Genomic DNA, 26001 nt, shown 5'->3' with positions numbered 1-26001 from the left:
ATGCATTGTCTATAAATTGTTTTTCAACATTATTAACGTGCTAATGCTAAGTTGTGTCAATCGTTTCCGACTCTTTGCGACCCTAGGAACCATAACCCACTGGGCTCCTCTGTCCATGGGATTCTGCAGGCAAGAATACTGGAGGAGGTTGCCATTTCCTCCTCTAGGGCATCTTCCTGACCTAGGGATCAAACTTGTGTCTCTTAAGTCTCCTGCCTTGGCGGGCAGGTTCTTTACCACTAGTGCCACCTGGGAAGCCCATCAGCCTTCTGTCAGCCTTTTAAAAAAGTTTTATATTGGAGAGCTTTGTTGGAACCTTTTTCTACCTATGACCAGGATTATGACACCCAGAGAATGGTCCTGTCCATGGAACTTTCATAAATGTTTTTCCCCTCAGAGTCTCTAAGCACTTTATAAAGCAGATTCTGAGGTTCCTCTAATGTGCATAACTCTTGCTGTCTTCACTCTATGGGAACAAAACCTCATGCATAATATTTATTGAACCACTTCATGAGATAGTAACTTGCATAGTTTAGGGCCAGAGAGTACCCTTCCTTTCTTCCAATAATAGATTTGAATTTAACAAAATTTCCACTCCTTCAGTGAGCTTCTGGCTGGGCTGAACTTGGGTTTAATTGTACTGAACTTGGGTCAGAAGCCACACCAGTGCCGGTTTCTACTCCAGGCAGCGAATAGTTGCATGAAACATGCAGTAAGAGGAACAGCCCCAAGGCCAGCAGGATCTTTTCTGTGAACTTCCAATGCTTCAGTGCTTTGACTTTGTCTTCTGCCCAGTATGATTTCCTGCCTCCCACTTACTTAACCTACTGTTGTTACCCTAATTGCACAGGTTGAATTCAGAAGTTCTTTTGGTTCCTGATTATCTGCTCTGTATTGGCCTGCAGCCTCCCTCTTCCTCCTGCATTCCTGGGCTTTAGACCTAATTTTCCCAATATGCACTCACATACTGCCTTTAACTCATTATGCATTAGAGCCCACTTCTGCCTCTTGATTAATTTTGTCCCAAGAAATGTGGCAAGTGGGCCAGAATTGACTCACCACATGTAATTAATATGTAGTAGCTGACTCCCAACTTATTTGTCAGGTCTGGGCTTTTAAGAATTTTTGAAAAAAGATACTTGATAATAATAGGGCTACTTTTTCAGTTTTTCATTTTCTTCCATCAATGAATGTCATGTCCCTTAAATTTTGTTTGACGTTAGTAAATTTTTTTTTGCCTAAGTAAATGTTAAAATTCATCTTTCCAATAAGCTTCTACCTGTAGACACTTCCCAGCCACAGCATGATCCAGCATTGTAGCAGTCCAGCCAGTAGAAGATGAAATGAGGGAAAGGATAGGGGTAGGGGAAGGGAGCCAATAGAAAGAGAGAGCCAACTAGAGCTGTGCATCCCAACATTCTGGAACCTACAAGGGCTCACTATTTCTGAGCCCTAAGCAATCGGCTGTGCATTTTCTTGTGCAATCCTTGAAGCCACTCTGTGAAGTCCATTTCTATCACCAATCTAGAGGTAGAGAGATTGAGACTTGTGATTTTCTCAAGGCTATGTAACCAATAGGTGTCTGTATTTAAATTTAGAGCTGTCTGACAGCAGAGCTTGAACTCCTAATCATCTTGTTAAATTGCTTATACATTTTTATGAGCTGATTGAAAAATATTTAATGACTAAAATTTGCTAAGAATTCAATATGCCCTTCAATAAATTTGTATTATAGCTATTACACACAGAATAACTTGAAACCCAGCAGTTCTCCCACCCAGAAGCTAAGTCTAATCGTCATCACTTGAATCAGGCTAGCCCTGTGAGTTGCTTGACCAATAGAATGAGGAGGAAATGACACTGTGTGGTGTCCAAGGCAAGGTCAAAAGAAGCTTTGCTGCTTTCATCTGGCTCTTTGTAACGCTCCCCTTTTTTTTGGGGTGCTACTTTTTCAACCTTGCCACCCAACCATGAAGCCCAATCTACATGGAGACTCTGTGTGTAGGTGTTTCAGTTGACAGCCTCAGCTGAGCTCCTCCTGGCCAAGGGCCAACAAGAGGCAGCCATGTAGTACGTGAGACGTCCTGGATGTTCCAGGCCAGTCAAGTTTCTGGGTGACTGCAGACATGCTGACACTCCAGGTAACACCAGGTGGAGCAGCAGAAACCCTGGTCAAGTCACAGAATTATGAGAAGGAAAATATTTTGTTTTAGGACTCTGTGTTTTGGGGTGGTTGTTATTACTATCATATAATAATTGATAACTGGAACACACATCCTTTGTGATAATATTCTCTTTGTACACTGTACATAGTGAATGATTGTGTTCATATTGATTCAAGAATTCTTGGCAACAACTCTATAGCTCTGTGAAGTTTCATGAGAAGTTTTCTACAGTGCCACATCCCATGCGTATTGGCTGCCTCCAAATCGCTCCTGGTCCCAGGCAGCACAGTATTATTAACTATCTCACAGGGGCAGAGAAACTCCTGTGAGGTGTTGTGGAAAGTGTGTGTGCAATGTACACACACACATACACACACACACACAAACATATAGATGACCTGAAATGAACACCATGTATCCGGGTGACATTTGAAAGAAGCAGCTATTTGGCTTTCTCTCTTCCAAAGACAAGATACAGGCTAAATGATGCATCAGTAAATGCTCTCCACAGGCATTCTTAATAGCTCCAGTTTATGTGCCTATAATTCTAACATGGGCTTTCAGAATGCAATAAACAAAGAACCAAGTGTAACCACTTTATGATATTACTAAAATAGTGCATATAATTGTTGTCTAGTAATCAGAATATTTAAAAAAATACTTGATTATAATGAGTGTTCTGTTTTAAATGTTTTTCTTCTTTGAACACTGATTCATTTATATAGAAAGTTTTAAATTTATTCTTTTAAAAACATGATTGAAACCCTTAAGCTTTGCTTATATTCTTTTGAATTTAATGATACCTCCTACTTTTTGAGCACCTATGTGCTTAGTAAAGAACCCGCCTGCAATGCAGGAGACCCCGGTTCAATTCCTGGGTCGGGAAGATCTGCTGGAGAAGGGATAGGCTACCACTCCAGTATTCTTGGGCTTCCCTTGTGGCTCAGCTGGTAAAGAATCTGCCTGCAATGTGGGAGGCCTGGGTTGGATCCCTGGGTTGGGGAGATCCCCTGGAGAAGGGAAAGGCTACCCCTTCAGTATTCCTGCCTGGAGAACTTCATGGACTGTATAGTCCATGAGGTTGCAAAGAGTCGGACATGACTTGAGTGACTCTCACTTTTGTGTGCCCTACAATCCTTATACAATCTTGTGAGGTAATTATTGTGAAAATCGTTCAGTCGTGTCCAACTCTTTGTGACCCTATGCACCATACAGTCTATGGAATTTTCCAGGCCAGAATACTGGAGTGGGTAGCCTTTCCCTCCTCCAGGGGATCTTTCCAACCCAGGGATCGAACCCAGGTCTCCTGCATTACAGGTGGATTCTTTACCAACTGGGCTATCAGGGAAGCCCCTTTATAGATGGTGAAACTGAGTCTTAAAGAGCGAGATCACTTGCCCAAGGTTACTCAGTTAATAAATTCAAGGCTGGGATTTGAACCACAGGCTTTCTGATTTCAGAGCCATATGTTCTTGCTGTCTTCCGATGACTGCATCTCCTACTGCCCTTCTAAAAAGCTTATGATTCAAAAGGCAATTTATAATAAAAAGCCAGACTGGAATTGAGGTTTTAAAAGCACTGCCTGCCCTTTGAGGTATAAAACATTTTGTTAGAAGCAATAACAGCCTAATTATAGCAAATTGTCTCCACCTTCACTGTCGCCACTGCACAGGGGTCTAGGTTACAAGTTTGAAATTTTACTGATTATTGGTGCATAATTGGCTTCATGTAGATGATAAATGCATTGCTGATTGATTATCATGACTTGGTCATATTTGAAATGTCAAAGTAGAAAATTGAATTGTCGTATTATCGCATGTTCTCATTCAAGCACCAGATAAATATTACAAATGATGATTTTCCACTGAGTACTATATAAAGAATTTATGGAATATTAATAATACTGTTATCCACAACCTTCATGCTTGGTGGATGACCCCAAACTGAAATCATGTTTGACTTTTGAGGAATAAACCTCAAGAACGTTCTGCTTTAACCCACTTCTCTTCTGCCTCCTGGTTTATAGTGTAACTACTCCTAAGGACAATGTCTGCCTCCTGTAGCGAGAACTGGATGATTATGAGCTACTTGAGAACGCCTTTTTGCCTCACTCTTTTACTACCCACCATGCTTTAAGCCAGTCAAGGTGTCCTCTGGGATGAAATCAGATCTTTGCAGAGGATGAAGTAGGTGCTCTGAGCCAGCCGAGGTTCAGTCCCCGGTACTAAAGGTGGTGAAGAGCCTGACAACTTTAGAAAATGCTGCTGTAAACCATCTGCGGAAGCCAGCGTCTGCCGTCAGCCTTCCCATTTCCTAACAGGTCTGACCTCCGTGCTCTCACTGGACGCTAGGGCTCTCTTTCCACAGACCAGCTAAGGACAAGAGCCTGGGCGGAATCTCTTGAGATAAAAGGCTAGGATAACAGATCTTAGCCTGTGGAATGCGAGCCTCTGCTTCTGGCCCTTGAAACTATTAAAGAGAACTTCCGATTCTGCAGTTCACCAAGACTGGTCTGTAGCCTGACTCAACCACATGATTAACTGCCCGTTAGATATATGTAGAATGCAGATACTGCTGGGCTTAATGAAATACAATATTTTAAGATAAAACTGAATGTATTACCTTTCAGCAGTATGCATTTTCTTAACAGATACTACAAAAATAACATTATGGAAGATACATGGATTTTTTTCCCTCCATTTTCTGTAGTCACTGACTGGATTGAGGAAACAATGGTACAATCGCATGTTCTCTGGAGAGCCAGGAGGGATGCTTGAAGGAGGCAATTCCTGCTTCCTAAACCTTGCTGGTTGATGAAGCAGTTGAGGAAATCTTGTGTTCCAGTGTTTTTATGATTTCTTTGATCAGACTGAATGAGGATGCTTCCTAGTTGCTCCAGATTTGCTCCAGGACTTGATCATTCTTTAAGATACTGTCATCTTCAGGTTTCCATGGCATAGTGTCCAGATATTTTCCAAATCTTTCTTTCATTTTATGGTTTATACATAGTGGGTGTTCAATAAATGTTTATTAATGTTGGGAAAGAAGCTGCTTTACTGCAAATATGCCTGACATCAAATCATCATTGTTAATCATGTTCATATTTAGGGCAGTATTTGTAGTGTGAATGGAGTATCCCTGGGTTAGAAAGGAAAATCAATGCTTCATAAATGTTATTGAAAATGTCTATTCTGCTCGTCCCTCATATTAAGAAAAGAAACAAAATGTATTTTAATTTGAATTAGCCACCTGGCGTTTAGAAGCGGCTTATTACAGAGCTTGATCTAAATCTCTGGTATCCATGTTGCTTTCTTACACATCTGTTTGTTTGAAGTGGAAATGCCAAAAGGGTGTGCATACTCTTTGACTTGTAAATAGGCAGTAAACATGAATGAAACCCATGACATGTGTTTTGCAAGCCACATGCTCTCTCTTTCTTTGTGTTCCATGACTAACATTTCTTCCGTTATTAGTACCAAGGTTTGACTGGTTCCACAGTTAAGCTGCGTGATGGATAACCCTGCTTTGGCTGGCTAACCTAAGAGCCCAATAAACATTTATGAGACATGACAAACAAAGTGTTGTCTTTGTGATCAAACCTGCTTGGAGCTGGTGCAATTCTTCCAGACTCCAAGTGTCCCTGGATCACCCTGTCATTAGTACAGCCATTTCATATGACCTAGGGTAGACCAGTGCTCTCAACATCAGTGAGCTTCAGAATCCCCCAGTGACTATTGAAATGCACAGTTCAAAAAAAAAAATGCAATCAAGCCCCGCTCTCCTAGATTATAATTCGCTGGATTAGGGGTAGGGCAATATTCATTGGAAGGACTGTTGCTGAAGCTGAAACTCCAATGCTTTGGCCGCTTGATGCAAAGAGTCGACTCTTTGGAAAAGACCCTGATGCTGGGAAAGATTGAAGGCAAAAGGAGAAGGGGGCGGCAGAGGATGAGATGGTTAGATAACATCACCAACTTAATGGAGATGAGTCTGAGCAAACTCGAGAAGATAGTGGAGGACAGAGGAGCTTGGAGTGCTACAGTTCTTGGGATTGCAACGAGTAGGACATGACTTAGTGACTGAACTACAACAACAATGACGGGAAGTTACATTTAAACCAGCCACCTTGGGTTGTTTTGAGGCTTGTGTTCTGGTGTAAAGGGCTGCAGGTGGGGCAGGGAAGATGGAAACTGGTGCTTTGGATATGATTAGGATTTGGAGGGAAAAGAAGGCTTTCACAAGTGGGAACTTGTGGAGGTTATAGAGGAGAATGCTAGTTGGACCCATTAATAAGGAAGCCTGGAGTTAGGGGGTGTGGGCTCTGCCTGACAAAACGTCCTGAGGCTCCTGCTCCACCACTGATGACCTGTTAGACTTGGACCAGCCACCTCAACCTCTGACTCCCAGTCTCATCTCTGCAACAGTTAAGAATGGCACCTGCCCGTTTGCCAAGGTTGGTGTGAGGATGAAATGAGAAAGTGCCGTGAATGTGCCCTGAGTCAGTCAGTTCAGTTCAGTTACTCAGTCATGTCCAACTCTTTGCTACCCCATGGACTGCAGCACGCCAGGCTTCCCTGTCCATCACCAACTCCTCAAGCTTGTTCAAACTCATGTCCTTCGAGTTGGTGATGCAGTCTAACCATCTCATCCTCTGTCGTCCCCTTCTCCTGCCTTCAGTGTTTCCCAGCATCAGGGTCTTTTCAAATGAGTCAGTTCTTTGCATCAGCTGGCCAAAGTATTGGAGCTTCAGCTTCAGCATCAGTCCTTCCAATGAATATTCAGTGTTGATCTCCTTTCGGATTGACTGCTTTGATATCCTTTCAGTCCAAGGGACTCTCTGTCAGTTAGGGCCTTCAGAAATACTAGCTTTTTTTTGTGCAAATGCACACACAGAAATGTTGTATTTAAATTTTCTTTTTCACCCTGTAGTCGCAGAATTTATATTTTGAAAATTTTCTTTTCTTTTTTGTTCTGAGAGTCACCAAATCACGTGGAGAGGTAGGAAGTATCCAGAGTCTGGTGAAAGTCAACATATTCACTTGGAAAAGAAAAAAAAGACCATCTCTGAAAATTAGATATCTTGGAAAGAGAGCCAGGGCCAAGCTGGGGGAGAGCACAGGCCGCAGGCCAGAAGGACTCTAAGTTCTGGCTTTGCCACCTGCCTGCTATACAGTTTGGGGTAGTCAGTCAGGACCCTCCTCAGTGTCTCAGTTCCTGCATTAATAAGCTGAGAGGGGGCTGAGGGCTTGCACCTCTGGGGCACTGTGACTGCTTCTGAGGAGGGTGTGGGTCCTGGCGTGCGTGCACTTGGGACTCTGGGGCAGAACGGCCAGCACCTAACTCCATTGCACGGTGATACATCAATTTTTTCCATTTTAGTTACTTCATCTATAAAGTGGGGGTAATTATTATCAGACCTATGTCAATGGATTATCACACTCATAATAATAACTAACTAATACATGAAGCAATTAGTACACAACAAAATGTTTAAAATAGCTCCTGGCACACATGGGTGCTTAGCACCTGTCAACTGTTCTCATACGGATATATTGTCAATATGGGAGCACAGTAGTCCTTTTAGGGAAATTCTTTTGGGAGGATTCAGGTGAGTCTCAAGTCCTTCCAGAGGATACGCCTTATCGCTCACTGTTTCTCAGGCTGTTGTCTTTTCTTTCTTTCTGGCCTCACTGTTCTCTCATAATCCCATTACTCTTGTTGAGAGTTTAATCAGTTCAGTTCAGTTCAGTTCAGTTCAGTCGCTCAGTCATGTCCGACTCTTTGCGACCCCATGAATCACAGCACGCCAGGCCTCCCTGTCCATCACCAACTCCCGGAGTTTACTCAAACTCATGCCCATCGAGTCGGTGATGCCATCCAGCCATCTCATCCTCTGTCGTCCCCTTCTCCTCCTGCCCCCAATCCCTCCAAGCATCAGGGTCTTTTCCAATGAGTCAGCTCTTCTTCGCATGAGGTGGCCAAAGTATTGGAGTTTCAGCTTCAACATCAGTCCTTCCAATGAACACCCAGGACTTATCTCCTTCAGGATGGGCCAGTTGGATCTCCTTGCAGTCTAAGGGACTCTCAAAAATCTTCTTTAACACCACAGTTCAAAGGCATCAATTTTTCGGCGCTCAGCTTTCTTCACAGTCCAACTCTCACATCCATACATGACCACTGGAAAAACCATAGCCTTGACCAGACGGACTTTTGTTGGCAAGGTAATGTCTCTGCTTTTTAATAGGCTATCTAGGTTGGTCTAACTTTCCTTCCAAGGAGTAAGCGTCTTTTAATTTCATGGCTGCAGTCACTATCTGCAGTGATTTTGGAGCCCAAAAAAATAAAGTCTGACACTGTTTCCACTGTCTCCCCATCTATTTCCCATGAAGTGATGGGACCAGATGCCATGATCTTAGTTTTCTGAATGTTGAGCTTTAAGCCAACTTTTTCACTCTCCTCTTTCACTTTCATCAAGAGGCTTTTAGTTCCTCTTCACTTTCTGCCATAAGGATGGTGTCATCTGCATATCTGAGGTTATTGATATTTCTCCTGGCAATCTTGATTCCAGCTTGTGCTTCTTCCAGCCCAGGGTTTCTCATGATGTACTCTGCATATAAGTTAAATAAGCAGGGTGACAATATACAGCCTTGACGTACTCCTTTTCCTATTTGGAACCAGTCTGTTGTTCCATGTCCAGTTCTAACTGTTGCTTCCTGACCTGCATATAGGTTTCTCAAGAGGCAGGTCAGGTGGTCTGGTATTCCCATCTCCTTCAGAATTTTCCACAGTTTATTGTGATCCACACAGTCGAAGGCTTTGGCTTAGTCAATAAAGCAGAAATAGATGTTTTTCTGGAATTCTCTTGCTTTTTCGATGATCCAGCAGATATTGGCAATTTGATCTCTGGTTCCTCTGTCTTTTCTAAAACCAGCTTGAACATCTGGAAGTTCTCGGTTAATATATACCAGCAAATCACTTCCATAGCACAGTCACAGGTAATCTTCACCACAGCCCCATGACGTGTGCATTTTATCATCTCCACCTGAAGGTCACGTATCTAGCTGAGTGTAACGACTGCGCCGGAACACATGCCGGTCACCTCCCTGTTTCACTCTCTCTGAAGCCTTCACCGTCTGTACTGTTGTTCATTCTACCCCCTGCCCCACCCAGCCTCCATTCTTCCCTCTTTTTACACTTTTCTCTGGGTGATCTGTGCTGCTCTGTCTTGGCTTTGATCCCTTGAGGACAGCACTTATTTCCTCTGCTGGATCTCCTATTACTCTCTGTCTCATCCATGTATGTGTCTTTCTAAGAGACTGGAAGTTCCTTGATAAAAGGGTCTACGATATCTTCCTAATTGTATAGTTTTATGTCAGACATAGAATGGTGATTATTTGTTTAATGGAATGTAACATGCATGTGTGTTACTTTGCTTCAGCCGTCATAACAGAATACTACAGACTGGGTGGCCTAAACAACAGAAGTTTATTTTCCCACACTTCTGGAGGCTGGAAGTCCAAGGTCAAGGTGTCAGCGGGTGTGGTGTCTTCTGAGGCTTCTCTCCTTGGCTTGCAGACGGCCACCTTCCTACTGTGCCCCACATGGCCTTGCCTCTGTGTGCATGCATATTTCCTCTTCTTATAAGGACAGCAGTCACATTAGATTAGGGCCCACCCTAAGGGCCTCATTTAAAGGCCTATTTCTGAATATAATCACATCCTGAGGTCCTGAGGGATTGGGCTTGAGCATTTGAAATTTAGGGGAGAATGATTCAACCCACAACAGTATATATCTTTAAAATAACACACATTATGGAGAAGGAAATGGCAACCCACTCCAGTATCCTTGCCTGGAAAATCTCATGGACAGAGGAGCCTGGTGGGCTGCAGTCCATGGGGTCGCAAAGCGTCCGGTACAACTGAGTGACTAACACTTACTTACTTATGGCTGATTCATGTTGAGGTTTGACAGAAAACAACAAAATTCTGTAAAGCAATAAAATAACACACATTAGTACTGAGTGTGACATGCTGATCACAAATTTAGAATTTCTATAAAAAAAAAAAAGAATTTCTATAAATATATGATCTCATATAAATGTATGATCCATATATGAGGAATGCATTGAGAGTATCACATACAATATATGGAGATAACCTCAATGAATCCCCTGTATAAGAAGATTTCATGAAAATTAACTTCAGAATTTACTAGGCTGATTACAAAATTTTCCAGGTATCCAGCAGGTAGGCTAATGATAGCTATATGGTCTGCCTGCCTAATCACAGCCCACTGGAAATTTTCAAACATTGCTTTTGCAGGATCAGTTGGCAGGTATATCACAGATCAGTAAGGCCTAACCGCCCACCCAGCTCCACTTCCTCCCTCCAGGTGTCACATCAGCAGGTGTGAATCAGATTAGTAATTTGTGATGGAAACTGAACGCAATCAATTACACAATTTCGAGCTGCTCACATTTAATTCCATTAAATTATATCACAAAACTAGCCCATATGAAGTACTGAAAATAAGATGGGAGTAAACGTGCATAAAGGCCTTTCACTGGGAAAATACAGTTATGAGAGAGGGTTATAAGAGTATAGTGGTTTGATTCCTCCGGGCCTGGGTATGAAATCTACTAAGTGAATCTGTCACGTAGCAGTTGTATGACTGTTTTCGAGTTTCTTAACAACTTATTGCAGAGAAGGAAATGGCACCCCACTCCAGTACTCTTGCCTGGAAAATCCCATGGATGGAGGAGCCTGGGGGGCTGCCGTCTATGGGGTCGCACTGAGTCGGACATGACTGAAGCGACTTAGTAGCAGCAACAACTTATTGACCAGAAAGGTATTGATACATCTTTTGTTACCTGAATGTCATTGAGCAGAGTGTTTCAATATTCTCTTACATAACAAATCGTTGGCCATAGGGGTTAATTTCTGCAAAAATTCCCTGGTCAGTAATGTGTTAACTGGATGAATGCTCAGTGTCCTCACCTGAAAAGTGAGGATAATAATGGTCATTGCATATACTTGTTGTGAGAATTAAATAAGATGATGAAAGAAAAAAACAATTGTCTGGTATGTGAAAAGCATGAGAGCAAGAACGTTGTCTCTTTTCTTCATCGCTGTATCCCTAGTGTTTACAGCAAGGCTGGAAAATGGAGGTGTTATCTTTTAATAAATAAATCTTTATTTGAATAAGTGAGTAACTGAATGAATTAACAACAAAAGAAAAGAACTCCTACAGAACAATAGTGATATTCTCCATGAAATGAAAGCTGCTGCTGCTGCTGCTAAGTCACTTCAGTTGTGTCCGACTCTGTGCGACCCCAAAGACGGCAGCCCATCAGGCTCTACCGTCCCTGGGATTCTCCAGGCAAGAACACTGGAGTGGGTTGCCATTTCCTTCTGCAATGCATGAAAGTGAAAAGTGAAAGTAAAGTCACTCAGTCATGTCCGACTCTTTGCGACCCCATGGACTGCAGCCAACCAGGCTCCTCCATCCATGGGATTTTCCAGGCAAGAGTACTGGAGTGGGGTGCCATTGCCTTCTCTGGAATGAAATCAGTGGTTCTCAAATCTGGTTGCACTTTAGAATCACTTAGAGAACTTTTGAAAATACTGATGCCAGGGCCTCATGCCCACAGAACTTGACTTACTGGTTTGTATTTTTGTCTCTAGCATTGGGTTTTTTAAAAAAAATAACATTTATTATCTTCTAACACACTATTTAATCAGTGAAAGTGTTAGTCGCTTAGTCATGTCTGACTCTTCACTACTTCATAGACTGTAACCTGCCAGGCTTATCTATCCATGGGATTCTCTAGGCAAGAATACTGGAGTGGGTAGCTATTCCCTTCTCCAGGGAATCTTCTTGACTAAGGGATCAAACCTGAGTCTCCTGCATTGCAGGTAGATTCTCTCCTGTCTGAGCCACAAGGGAAGCCCCGTTCAGTCAGTACATATACTGTTTAATCACTTGTAAATGTAATATACTAAATGAAATAATAAAGTATTATGTTTATTCATTATAGTTTACCATCTCCCTCTAGCACATAAGTTTTATGGTGTAGAAATTTTTTATGTTAGACTTCTTGTCATATTCAAAGTGCCTAGAACATATTTGACACATAGTAGATACTCAATAGGGCTTCCCTGGTAGCTCAGCTGGTAAAGAATTTGCCTGCAATGCAGGAGACCTGGGCTTTATCCCTGAGCTGGGAAGATCCCCTGTAGGCCAGCATGGCAACCCACTTTAGTATTCTTGCCTGGAGAACCCACAGAGAAGCCTGGTAACAAACAATGAATAACCATGGTATATTATCCAAATAATTTGGAGGTAAGTGAAGAATTGATGCTTTTAAACTGTGGTGTTTGAGAAGACTCTTGAGAGTCCCTTGGACTGCAAGGAGATCAAACCAGTCAATTCTAAAGGAAATCAATCCTGAATATTCATTGGAAGGGCTAGAGCTGAAGCTGAAACTCCAACACTTTGGCCACCTGTTGCAAAGAACTGACTCCTTGGAAAAGATCCCAATGCTGGGAAAAATTGAAGGCAGGAGGAGAAGGGGACAACAGAGGATGAGATGGTTGGATGGCATCACCAACTCGATAGACGTGAATTTGAGCAATCTATGGGGGTTGGTGATGGACAGGGAAGCCTGGCGTGCTGCAGTCTATGGGGTTGCAAAGAGTCAGACAAGACTGAGTGACTGAACTGAACTGAACTGAACTGAAGTTTACTTCTTTTTCAAGTAACAGATTTTACTGCTCTGAAAGAGACATAAGTTCAGTCAGTTGGTGGTAGGAGGGGGCTTGGAGGGGCTACACCAGAGCAGATTGGTGATGGAGAGGAGATTCCATACCTTCTAGGATGAGTTCATGACAGAGGTTAAGCAATGGAAATCCCAGAGAAGTCTGGGGGAAGATGCAGAGGAGGTGTCCTTGTGCTTTGCTTCTCGGGTGAAGCCTGAGAAAACAAAAAGCTTCTTAGACCCCTGCACCAACTGGGTCCCTAGTAGATTAAAAATAACTAACGTACACTTAAAGAAGAGTTGACAGCCCACAACATCAAGTTTACTCATCCCTGGAGTAATGCAGAAGAGTAGAGAAAGCAATTGTGTCCTTAAGAGGGGCACAACCACTTCTGTACCTGAGAGGCCTTGACATCCAGACAAGAAGGATGCAGCTGACCTTTATGACCTTGGTGCCCAGAGATCAGGGTGAAGCCTGCAAGGTTCAGCAGCAGTTGCAGTGTAGTTAGTGCTCCCAAAGTAAAAACACCTGGCCAGAGGTGTTAGTAGTGGACACAGCATATGACCAAAGAAGAAGATGGGGAAAAGACGCTGTCTGCCAATGACACATAGTGGCCACTTGAGCGTCCATGATTGAAATAATCTCTGGGAAAAAAAAAAAAAGAGTTATAAGGAGAAGATGAGTACACTGAATGGACTGAATTTCCTTGGAAGTGACTATACAAAAGTTTCTGCTTCAGGTGAAATTGAAGTTTGGAAGCTAAGGTAGGTTGAGATATAGGAAAACAATTTTCTCAAAGATTTATTTTTGTACATCTGGGCTTATACCCATACAGTCTGTCTTTTAACATTTTATCATTATTGTGCATTTGACTCATGTTTGCGTCAGGCTCTGTGGCTGTATATCAGGTACAGTCTTCACAGCCTCATCACCAGTAGAACACCCACATGACTGACACAGATGGAAAGCTGATATGTGGTCCAAGTCAAAATTCCTGCCAATGCCTGGCCTTCTTGGGTCTTAGAGCTGACTCTTTTTTTTTTTAAATTTTTTATTTTATTTATTTATTTATTTTTATTAGTTGGAGGCTAATTACTTCACAACATTTCAGTGGGTTTTGTCATACATTGATATGAACCAGCCATAGATTTACACGTATTCCCCATCCCGATCCCCCCTCCCACCTCCCTCTCCACCCGATTCCTCTGGGTCTTCCCAGTGCACCAGGCCCAAGTACTTGTCTCATGCATCCCACCTGGGCTGGTGATCTGTTTCACCATAGATAATATACATGCTGTTCTTTCGAAACATCCCACCCTCACCTTCTCCCACAGAGTTCAAAAGTCTGTTCTGTACATCTCTGTCTCTTTTTCTGTTTTGCATATAGGGTTATTGTTACCATCTTTCTAAATTCCATATATATGTGTTAGTATGCTGTAATGTTCTTTATCTTTCTGGCTTACTTCACTCTGTATAATGGGCTCCAGTTTCATCCATCTCATTAGGACTGATTCAAATGAATTCTTTTTAATACTGAGTAATATTCCATGGTGTATATGTACCACAGCTTCCTTATCCATTCATCTGCTGATGGGCATCTAGGTTGCTTCCATGTCCTGGCTATTGTAAACAGTGCTGCGATGAACATTGGGGTGCACGTGTCTCTTTCAGATCTGGTTTCCTCAGTGTGTATGTCCAGAAGTGGGATTGCTGGGTCATATGGCAGTTCTATTTCCAGTTTTTTAAGAAATCTCCACACTGTTTTCCATAGCGGCTGTACTAGTTTGCATTCCCACCAACAGTGTAAGAGGGTTCCCTTTTCTCCACACCCTCTCCAGCATTTATTGCTTGTAGACTTTTTGGATAGCAGCCATCCTGACTGGCGTGTAATGGTACCTCATTGTGGTTTTGATTTGCATTTCTCTAATAATGAGTGATGTTGAGCATCTTTTCATGTGTTTGTTAGCCATCTATATGTCTTCTTTGGAGAAATGTCTGTTTAGTTCTTTGGCCCATTTTTTGATTGGGTCATTTGTTTTTCTGGAATTGAGCTGCAGGAGTTTCTTGTATATTTTTGAGATTAATCCTTTGTCTGTTTCTTCATTTGCTATTATTTTCTCCCAATCTGAGGGCTGTCTTTTCACCTTACTTATAGTTTCCTTTGTAGTGCAAAAGCTTTTAAGTTTCATTAGGTCCCATTTGTTTAGTTTTGCTTTTATTTCCAATATTCTGGGAGGTGGGTCATAGAGGATCTTGCTGTGATTTATGTCGGAGAGTGTTTTGCCTATGTTCTCCATATTTTGTATATATTAGTGTGTATATGTTGATCTCAAGCACCTAGCTTATCACTCCACCCCCTTTTCCCTTTTGGTAACCATAAGTTTGCTTTCTATGTCTGTGGGTCTATTTCTGTTTTGTAAATAATTTGATTTGTATTTTTTTTTTAAGATTCCACATGTAAATGATATTGTATGATGTTTGTCTTTCTCTTTTTGACTTATTTTGCTTAGTATGATAATTTCTTGGTACATCCATGTTGCTGTAAATGGCATTATTTCATTCTTTTTTAATGGCTGAGTAATATTCTGCTGTGCACCCGTGTGCACGCGTGCACACACACACACACACACACACATGCGCGCACGCGCACCCCTTCTTTATTCATACCTCTGTTGATGAACATTTAGGTTGTTTCCCTGTCTTGGCTATTAGTAAATAGTGCTGAAATAAATACTGAGGTGAGTGTATTTTTTTGAATGATAGTTTTCCCTGGATACATGCACTGGAGTGGGATTGTGGTGTCACGTGTGCCCGTGTGCTGTCACTTCTGTCGTGTCTGACTCTTTGTGATGCTATGGACTATAGCCCATCAGGCTCCTCTGTTCATGGGATTCTCCAGGCAAGAATACTGGAAGGAGTTGTCATTTCCTCCTCCAGGGGATCTTTCCCATCCAGGGATCGAACCCTCATCTCTTACATCTCCTGCATTGGCAGGCATCTTCTTTACAACTAGCACTGCCTGGGAAACCCCTTGCAGTGTCATATGGCAATTCTATCTTTAGTTTTTTAAGGAACCTCCATACTGTTCTCCATCGTGGTTGCACCAATTTACATTCCCATCACCAGTGTAGGAGGATTCCCTTTTCTCCACACCCCCTCCAGCATTTATTATTTGTACACTTTTTAATGATGGCCATTCTGACTGGAGTGAGGTGATACCTCATTGTAGTTTTGATTTGCATTTCCCCAATAATTAGTGATGTTGAGTAATTTTTTTCAAGTGCCTATTGGTTGTCTGAATACCTTCTCTAGGGAAATGTCTATTTAGATTGTGATCAATGATCCTTGATATTACTATTGTAATTATTTTGGGGTGCCACAAACCATGACCATGTAAAGGTAGCAAATGTAATTGATAAATATAACATTTATTTACTGATTACATTGACTGCTTCACTGACTAGCCATTCTCCCATTTCCCTCCCCTTAGGTTTCCCTATTCCCTGGAAAACAACAATATTAAAATGATGTCAATTAATAACCCTAGAATGACCTCTAAATGTGCACATGAAATATCTCTCACTTTAAATCAAAAGCTAGAAAAGATTAAGCTTAGCGGAAGGCTGAGATAGGCCAAAAGCTAGGCCGCTTGTGCCAGTTGGACAAGTTGTGAATGTAAAAAAAAATCTTGAAGGAAATTAAAAGTACTACTCCAGTGAATAATACAAAGTGAAACAGTCTTATTAATATGGAGAAATCTGTAGTGGTCTGGATAGAAAATCTAACCAGCAACAACATTCTCTTAAGTCAAAGACTAATCCAGAGCAAGACCCCAGCTCTCTCTGTGAAAGTGGAGAGAGGTGGGGAAGCTGCAGTAGAAAAGTGCAAAGCTAGCAGAGGTTGGTTTAATGAAAGAAGCCATCCCCATAATATAAAAGTACAAGATGAAATGCAAGAAAGTGCTGATGTAGAAGCTGCAGCAACTGAGCCCATCTGCCACAACTACTGAGCTCACACTTGGCAACAAGAGAAGCCACCAAAACTAGAAGTCTGCTTACCACAACTAGAGAAAGCTCTTGCACAGCAATGAAGATCCAGCACAGCCAAAAACAAAATGAATGAATTTGAAAGATGCTATCAGGGGGAGGAGCCAAGATGGCGGAGGAGTAGGACCGGGAGACCACTTTCTCTCCTACAAATTCATCAAAAGAATAACCGAATGCAGAGCAAACTTCACAAAACAACTTCTGATCGCTAGCTGAGGTCATCAGGCGCCCAGAAAAGCAGACCATTGTCTTCGAAAGGAGGTAGGACAAAATATAAAAGATAAAAAGTGAGACAAAAGAGCTAAGGACGGAGACCCGTCCCGGGAAGGGAGTCTTAGGCGGCCTTGCTTGGGCTAGGGTCCGGGCCTGAGTGCCCTGAGGACAATCGGGGGGAGCTTCTGTGAGGTGCCAACTTGAACTGTGGGAGACCAAAGGAGAGAGAGAAAATTGACCGGCCGGAACACACTGCCGGCCGTTCGCAGAACAAAGGGACGGGGAAAGTCCCGAGAAGAGCTCGCAGGCTGCGGACCCGCCCAGCCCCGCCGGAGGCAGGAGGCAGGGGGGAGGGGAAGGTCGCGGCGAGACACAGGGCGCAGGCACCCGACCGGCGCGGGGCGGGGACTGGGGCTGGGGACGCGGAGGGCGGAAGGCGCGCGCACCCACCTGGCGCCAGCGGAAACTGAGACTGGGTCCGCGGAAGGGAGTGGGTGCGCCACACCTGGGGATAGCGCGCCCACCAAGCCCCTGGCTGCCTGGACCGCCCTGACGGGGAAGGCACAGAGAGCAGGCGCAGCTTTTCCTTCCGCGCTTTTGTGTAACACCCGAGGGCTGGAACCTCGCGCAGCGCGGGGCGCGCTCCATATAGAACAGCCGGGAGCCTGAGCAGCGCAGACGGAGAAAGCAGCGTCAGCCCCTTCCGGCAGCGCCAGCCCGCCCCCGCAGGGCCAGCCCCTCCCCGCAGCGTCAGCCCCGCCCCCGCAGGGCCAGCCCCTCCCCGCAGCGTCAGCCCCGCCCCGCAGCGCCAGCCCCGCCCCGCAGCGTCAGCCCCTCCCAGCAGCGCAACGGAACTAGCTACCTGAATAAGAGTCCGCCTCCGGCCGCCTGTGTCAGGGCGGAAATGAGCCTCTGAAGAGACTGGCAAACAGAAGTCAAATAAACAAAGGGAACCGCTTCAGAAGGGACTGGTGCAACAGATTAAAATCCCTGAAGAAAACACCGACTTCACCGGAAGGGCCCTGTAGATGTCGAGAAGTGCAAGCTGGAACGAGGAGCTATCTGAAACTGAGCCGAACCCACACTGACCGCAACAGCTCCAGAGAAATTCCTAGACATATTTTTACTTTTTTTTTAAATTTTTCTGTTTTTTCTAAGTAAGGAAAAAAAAAAAAATTTTTTTTTCTTTTTATATTTTTCTTTTTTATTTTCCTTTAAAATTCCCTATTACTCCCCCATTACTCCTTAACTTTCATTTTCATAGATTTTTATGATTTTTTTAATTAGGGGAAAAAAAAATTTTTTTTTTTCTTTCTTTTTTTTTTTCTTTTTCTTTTTCTTTTTTTTTCCTCTCCTTTTTCTTCTTTTTTTTTTCTTTCCTTTTTCTCTTCTATTTTCTATTTTTCTTTTTCTCTTATTTCTTTTAAAGTCCTCTAGTACTCCTCTACTACTCTTCATTTTCATCTTCACTACACTATAACCTTACAAAAAAAAAAGAGAAGCCCTATCTTAAAACCGAAGATTATTCCCTCCCAATCTTGACTCTCTGTTTTCTACCTCAGAACACCTCTATTTCCTCTTTTCCCCTTCTCTTCCCCATCCAATTCTGTGAATCCTTGTAGGTGTCTGAGATACGAGAACACTCTGGGAACAGACAGCTGCGTAGAACTGTCTCTCTCCTCTTGAGTCCCCCTTTTTCTCCTCCTACTCATCTCTATCTCCCTCCTCCCTTTTCTCCTGTTCATGTAACTCTGTGAACCTCTCTGGGTGTCCCTAACGGGGGAGAATCTTTTCGCCATTAACCTAGAAGTTTAATTATCAGAGCTGTATAGTTGGAGAAGTCCTGAGACTACAGGAAGAATAAAACTGAAATCCAGAGGCAGGAAACTTAAGCCCAAAACCTGAGAACACCAGAAAACTCCTGACTACATGGAACTTTAAGTGATAAGTGACCGTCCAAAAGCCTCCATACCTACACTGAAACCAACCACCACCCAAGAGCCAATGAGTTTTAGAGCAAGACATACCACGCAAATTCTCCAGCAACACAGGAACATAGCCCTGAATGTCAACATACAGGCTACCCAAGGTCACACCTAACACATAGACCCAACTCAAAACTCATTACTGGGCACTCCATTGCTCTCCAAAGAGAAGAAATCAAGTTCCACGCACCAGAACACTGACGCAAGCTTCCCTAACCAGGAAACCTTGACAAGCCAAACGTCCAACCCCACCCACTGGGTAAATCCTCCACAATAAAAAGGAACCACAGACCTCCAGAATACAGAAAGTCCACTCCAGACACAGCAATCTAAACAAGATGAAAAGGCAAAGAAAATACCCAACAGGTAAAGGAACATGAAAAATGCCCACCAAGTCAAACAAAAGAGGAGGAGATAGGGAATCTACCTGAAAAAGAATTTAGAATAATGATAATAAAAATGATCCAAAATCTTGAAAACAAAATGGAGTTACAGATAAATAGCCTGGAGACAAAGATTGAAAAGATACAAGAATTGTTTAATAAAGACCTAGAAGAAATAAAAAAGAGTCAATTAAAAATGAACAATGCAATGAATAAGATCAAAAACACTTTGGAGGGAACCAAGAGTAGAATAACGGAGGCAGAAGATAGGATAAGTGAGGTAGAAGATAAAATGGTGGAAATAAATGAAGCAGAGAGGAAAAAAGAAAAAAGGATCAAAAGAAATGAGGACAACCTCAGGGACCTCTGGGACAATGTGAAACGCCCCAACATTCGAATCATAGGAGTTCCAGAAGAAGAAGACAAAAAGAAAGGCCATGAGAAAATACTCGAGGAGATAATAGCTGAAAACTTCCCTAAAATGGGGAAGGAAATAGCCAACCAAGTCCAAGAAACCCAGAGAGTTCCAAACAGGATAAACCCAAGGCGAAACACCCCAAGACACATATTAATCAAACTAACAAAGATCAAACACAAAGAACAAATGTTAAAAGCAGCAAGGGAAAAACAACAAATAACACACAAAGGGATTCCCATAAGGATAACAGCTGACCTATCAATAGAAACCCTCCAGGCCAGAAGGGAATGGCAGGACGTCCTGAAAGTAATGAAAGAGAATAACCTACAACCTAGATTACTGTATCCAGCAAGGATCTCATTCAGATATGAAGGAGAACTCAAAAGCTTTACAGATAAGCAAAAGCTGAGAGAATTCAGCACCACCAAACCAGCTCTTCAACAAATGCTAAAGGATCTTCTCTAAACAGGAAATGCAGAAAGGTTGTATAAACGTGAACCCAAAACAACAAAGTAAATGGCAACGGGACCACACCTATCAATAATTACCCTAAATGTAAATGGGTTGAATGCCCCAACCAAAAGACAAAGATTGGCTGAATGGATACAAAAACAAGACCCATATATATGCTGTCTACAAGAGACCCACCTCAAAACAAGAGACACATACAGACTAAAAGTGAAAGGCTGGAAAAAAATATTTCATGCAAATGGAGACCAAAAGAAAGCAGGAGTCGCAATACTCATATCAGATAAAATAGACTTTCAAATAAAAGCTGTGAAAAGAGACAAAGAAGGACACTACATAATGATCAAAGGATCAATCCAAGAAGAAGATATAACAATTATAAATATATATGCACCCAACATAGGAGCACCGCAATATGTACGGCAAACACTAACGAGTATGAAAGAGGAAATTAATAGTAACACAATAATAGTGGGAGACTTTAATACCCCACTCACAACTATGGATAGATCAACTACACAGAAAATTAACAAGGAAACACAAACTTTAAATGACACAATGGACCAGCTAGACCTAATTGATATCTATAGGACATTTCACCCCAAAACAATCAACTTCACCTTTTTCTCAAGTGCACACGGAACCTTCTCCAGAATAGATCACATCCTGGGCCATAAATCTGGTCTTGGAAAATTCAAAAAAATTGAAATCATTCCAGTCATCTTTTCTGACCACAGTGCAGTAAGATTAGATCTCAATTACAGGAAAAAAATTGTTAAAAATTCAAACATATGGAGGCTAAATAACACGCTTCTGAATAACCAACAAATCATAGAAGAAATCAAAAAAGAAATCAAAATATGTATAGAAATGAATGAAAATGAAAACACAACAACCCAAACCTATGGGACACTGTAAAAGCAGTGCTAAGGGGAAAGTTCATAGCATTACAGGCTTACATCAAGAAACAAGAAAAAAGCCAAATAAATAACCTAACTCTACACCTAAAGCAATTAGAGAAGGAAGAAATGAAGAACCCCAGGGTTAGCAGAAGGAAAGAAATCTTAAAAATCAGGGCAGAAATAAATGCAAAAGAAACTAAAGAGACCATAGCAAAAATCAACAAAGCTAAAAGCTGGTTTTTTGAAAAAATAAACAAAATTGACAAACCATTAGCAAGACTCATTAAGAAGCAAAGAGAGAAGAACCAAATTAACAAAATTAGAAATGAAAATGGAGAGATCACAACAGACAACACTGAAATACAAAGGATCATAAGAGACTACTACCAGCAGCTCTATGCCAATAAAATGGACAACTTGGATGAAATGGACAAATTCTTAGAAAAGTATAACTTTCCAAAACTGAACCAGGAAGAAATAGAAGATCTTAACAGACCCATCACAGGCAAGGAAATCGAAAGTGTAATCAAAAATCTTCCAGCAAACAAAAGCCCAGGACCAGATGGCTTCACAGCTGAATTCTACCAAAAATTTAGAGAAGAGCTAACACCTACCTTACTCAAACTCTTCCAGAAAATTGCAGAAGAAGGTAAACTTCCAAACTCATTCTATGAGGCCACCATCACCCTAATTCCAAAACCAGACAAAGATGCCACAAAAAAAGAAAACTACAGGCCAATATCACTGATGAACATAGATGCAAAAATCCTTAACAAAATTCTAGCAAACAGAATCCAACAACATATTAAAAAAATCATACACCATGACCAAGTGGGCTTTATCCCAGGAATGCAAGGATTCTTTAATATCCGCAAATCAATCAACGTAATACACCACATTAACAAATTGAAAGATAAAAACCATATGATTATCTCAATAGATGCAGAGAAAGCCTTTGACAAAATTCAACACTCATTTATGATTAAAACTCTCCAAAAAGCAGGAATAGAAGGAACATACCTCAACATTATAAAAGCCATATATGACAAACCCACAGCAAGCATCACCCTCAATGGTGAAAAATTGAAAGCATTCCCCCTGAAATCAGGAACAAGACAAGGGTGCCCACTGTCACCACTACTGTTCAACATAGTGTTGGAAGTTTTGGCCACAGCAATCAGAGCAGAAAAAGAAGTAAAAGGAATCCAGATAGGAAAAGAAGAAGTGAAACTCTCACTGTTTGCAGATGACATGATCCTCTACATAGAAAACCCTAAAGACTCTACCAGAAAATTACTAGAGCTAATCAATGAATATAGTAAAGTTGCAGGATATAAAATTAACACACAGAAATCCCTTGCATTCCTATATACTAACAATGAAAAAACAGAAAGAGAAATTAAGGAAACAATACCATTCACCATTGCAACAAAAAGAATAAAATACTTAGGAGTATATCTACCTAAAGAAACAAAAGACCTATACATAGAAAACTATAAAACACTGATGAAAGAAATCAAAGAGGACACAAACAGATGGAGAAACATACCGTGTTCATGGATTGGAAGAATCAATATTGTCAAAATGGCTATTCTACCCAAAGCAATCTATAGATTCAATGCAATCCCTATCAAGCTACCAACGGTATTTTTCACAGAACTAGACCAAAGAATTTCACAATTTGTATGGAAATACAAAAAACCTCGAATAGCCAAAGTAATCTTGAGAAAGAAGAATGGAACTGGAGGAATCAACCTGCCTGACTTCAGACTCTACTACAAAGCCACAGTCATCAAGACAGTATGGTACTGGCACAAAGACAGAAATATAGATCAATGGAACAGAATAGAAAGCCCAGAGATAAATCCACGAACCTATGGACACCTTATCTTTGACAAAGGAGGCAAGGATATACAATGGAAAAAAGACAACCTCTTTAACAAGTGGTGCTGGGAAAACTGGTCAACCACTTGTAAAAGAATGAAACTAGAACACTTTCTAACACCATACACAAAAATAAACTCAAAATGGATTAAAGATCTAAATGTAAGACCAGAAACTATAAAACTCCTAGAGGAGAACATAGGCAAAACACTCTCCGACATAAATCACAGCAAGATCCTCTATGACCCACCTCCCAGAATATTGGAAATAAAAGCAAAACTAAACAAATGGGACCTAATGAAACTTAAAAGCTTTTGCACTACAAAGGAAACTATAAGTAAGGTGAAAAGACAGCCCTCAGATTGGGAGAAAATAATAGCAAATGAAGAAACAGACAAAGGATTAATCTCAAAAATATACAAGCAACTCCTGCAGCTCAATTCCAGAAAAATAAATGACCCAATCAAAAAATGGGCCAAAGAACTAAACAGACATTTCTCCAAAGAAGACATACAGATGGCTAACAAACACATGAAAAGATGCTCAACATCACTCATTATCAGAGAAATGCAAATCAAAACCACAATGAGGTACCATTACACGCCAGTCAGGATGGCTGCTATCCAAAAGTCTACAAGCAATAAATGCTGGAGAGGGTGTGGAGAAAAGGGAACCCTCTTACACTGTTGGTGGGAATGCAAACTAGTACAGCCACTATGGAAAACAGTGTGGAGATTCCTTAAAAAACTGGAAATAGAACTGCCATATGACCCAGCAATCCCACTTCTGGGCATACACACTGAGGAAACCAGATCTGAAAGAGACACGTGCACCCCAATGTTCATCGCAGCACTGTTTATAATAGCCAGGACATGGAAGCAACCTAGATGCCCATCAGCAGATGAATGGATAAGGAAGCTGTGGTACATATACACCATGGAATATTACTCAGCCATTAAAAAGAATTCATTTGAATCAGTTCTAATGAGATGGATGAAACTGGAGCCCATTATACAGAGTGAAGTAAGCCAGAAAGATAAAGAACATTACAGCATACTAACACATATATATGGAATTTAGAAAGATGGTAACGATAACCCTATATGCAAAACAGAAAAAGAGACACAGAAATACAGAACAGACTTTTGAACTCTGTGGGAGAATGTGAGGGTGGGATGTTTCAAAAGAACAGCATGTATACTATCTATGGTGAAACAGATCACCAGCCCAGGTGGGATGCATGAGACAAGTGCTCGGGCCTGGTGCACTGGGAAGACCCAGAGGAGTCGGGTGAAGAGGGAGGTGGGAGGGGGGATCGGGATGGGGAATAAGTGTAAATCTATGGCTGATTCATATCAATGTATGACAAAACCCACTGAAATGTTGTGAAGTAATTAGCCTCCAACTAATAAAAAAATTAAAAAAAAAAAAATAAAAAAAAAAAAAAAAAAGAAAGATGCTATCAAAGAGCATTGCATGCTACAGAGAAATTGTTTATGAAAGGAAGAGACATCAGTGTGGCAAACTTCATTGTTATTTCATTTTAAGAAATTGCCACAGCCACTCCAACCTTCAGCAACTACCACCTTGAACAGTCGGTGGCCACTGATGTGGAGGAAAGACTCTCTACCTGCAGAAAGATTAGGACTCATTGAAGGCTCAAATGATGGTGAGCGTTTTTTAACCATAAAGTATTTTAAAATTAAAGTATGTACATGTTTTAGACATAATGCTGTTGTACACTTAATAGACTGTAATATAGTATAAAGATAACTTTATATGCATTGGGAAACCAATAAATTTACAATTCACTTTACTGTGCTATTTGCTTTATTGTGGTGCACCTTAGAACCAAACCCTTACTATTTTGGATGTATGTCTGTGTATACACAATGGAATATTAATCAGTCATAGAAAAGAAAGATATCTTGCCTTTTGTGACAACATGGATGGACTTTGAGGGTATTATGATAAGTGAAATAAGTCAGACAGAGACAAATACCATGATCTCACTTATATGTGGAATCACCCCCAAAACGAACTCATAGAGAGTAGATTGGTGGTTGCCAGGTTTGAGGGAAATGGGTGAAAAGGGTCAAAAGGCACAAACTTCCAGGTATAAGATGAATGAGTCCGTTCATTTCAGTTGCTCAGTTGTGTCTGACTCTTTGCGACCCCATGGACTGCAGCATGCTAGGCCTCCCTGTCCATCACCAACTCCTGGAGCATGCTCAAACTCATGTCCATTGAGTCAGTGATGCCATCCAACCATCTCATCCTCTGTCATCCCCTTCTCCTTCTGCCTTCAGTCTTTCCCAGCATCAGGGTCTTTTCCAATGAGTCAGTTCTTCGCATCAGGTGGTCAGCATCAGTCCCTCCAATGAATATTCAGGACTGATTTCCTTTAGGATGGACTGGTTTGATCTCCTTGCAGTCCAAGGGACTCTCAAGAGTCTTCTCCAACACCACAGCTCAAAGCATCAATTCTTCGGTGCTCAGCTTTCTTTATGGTCCAACTCTCACATCCATACATGACTACTGGAAAAACCATAGTTTTGACTAGATGGACTTTTGTTGGCACAGTAATGTCTCTTTTCTTTAATATGCTATCTGGGTTGGTCATAGCTTTTCTTCCAAGGAGTAAGCGTCTTTTAATTTCATGGCTGCAGTCACCATCTGCAGTGATTTTGGAGGCCAAGAAAATAAAGTCTGTCACTGTTTCCACTGTTTCCCCATCTATTTGTCATGAAGTGATGGGACTGGATGCAATGATCTTAGTT

This window comes from Cervus canadensis, chromosome 25 (assembly GCF_019320065.1).
Source record: "Cervus canadensis isolate Bull #8, Minnesota chromosome 25, ASM1932006v1, whole genome shotgun sequence".
In the NCBI taxonomy this organism is placed as follows: domain Eukaryota; kingdom Metazoa; phylum Chordata; class Mammalia; order Artiodactyla; family Cervidae; genus Cervus; species Cervus canadensis.
Note: the sequence above shows the minus strand (reverse complement) of the source record.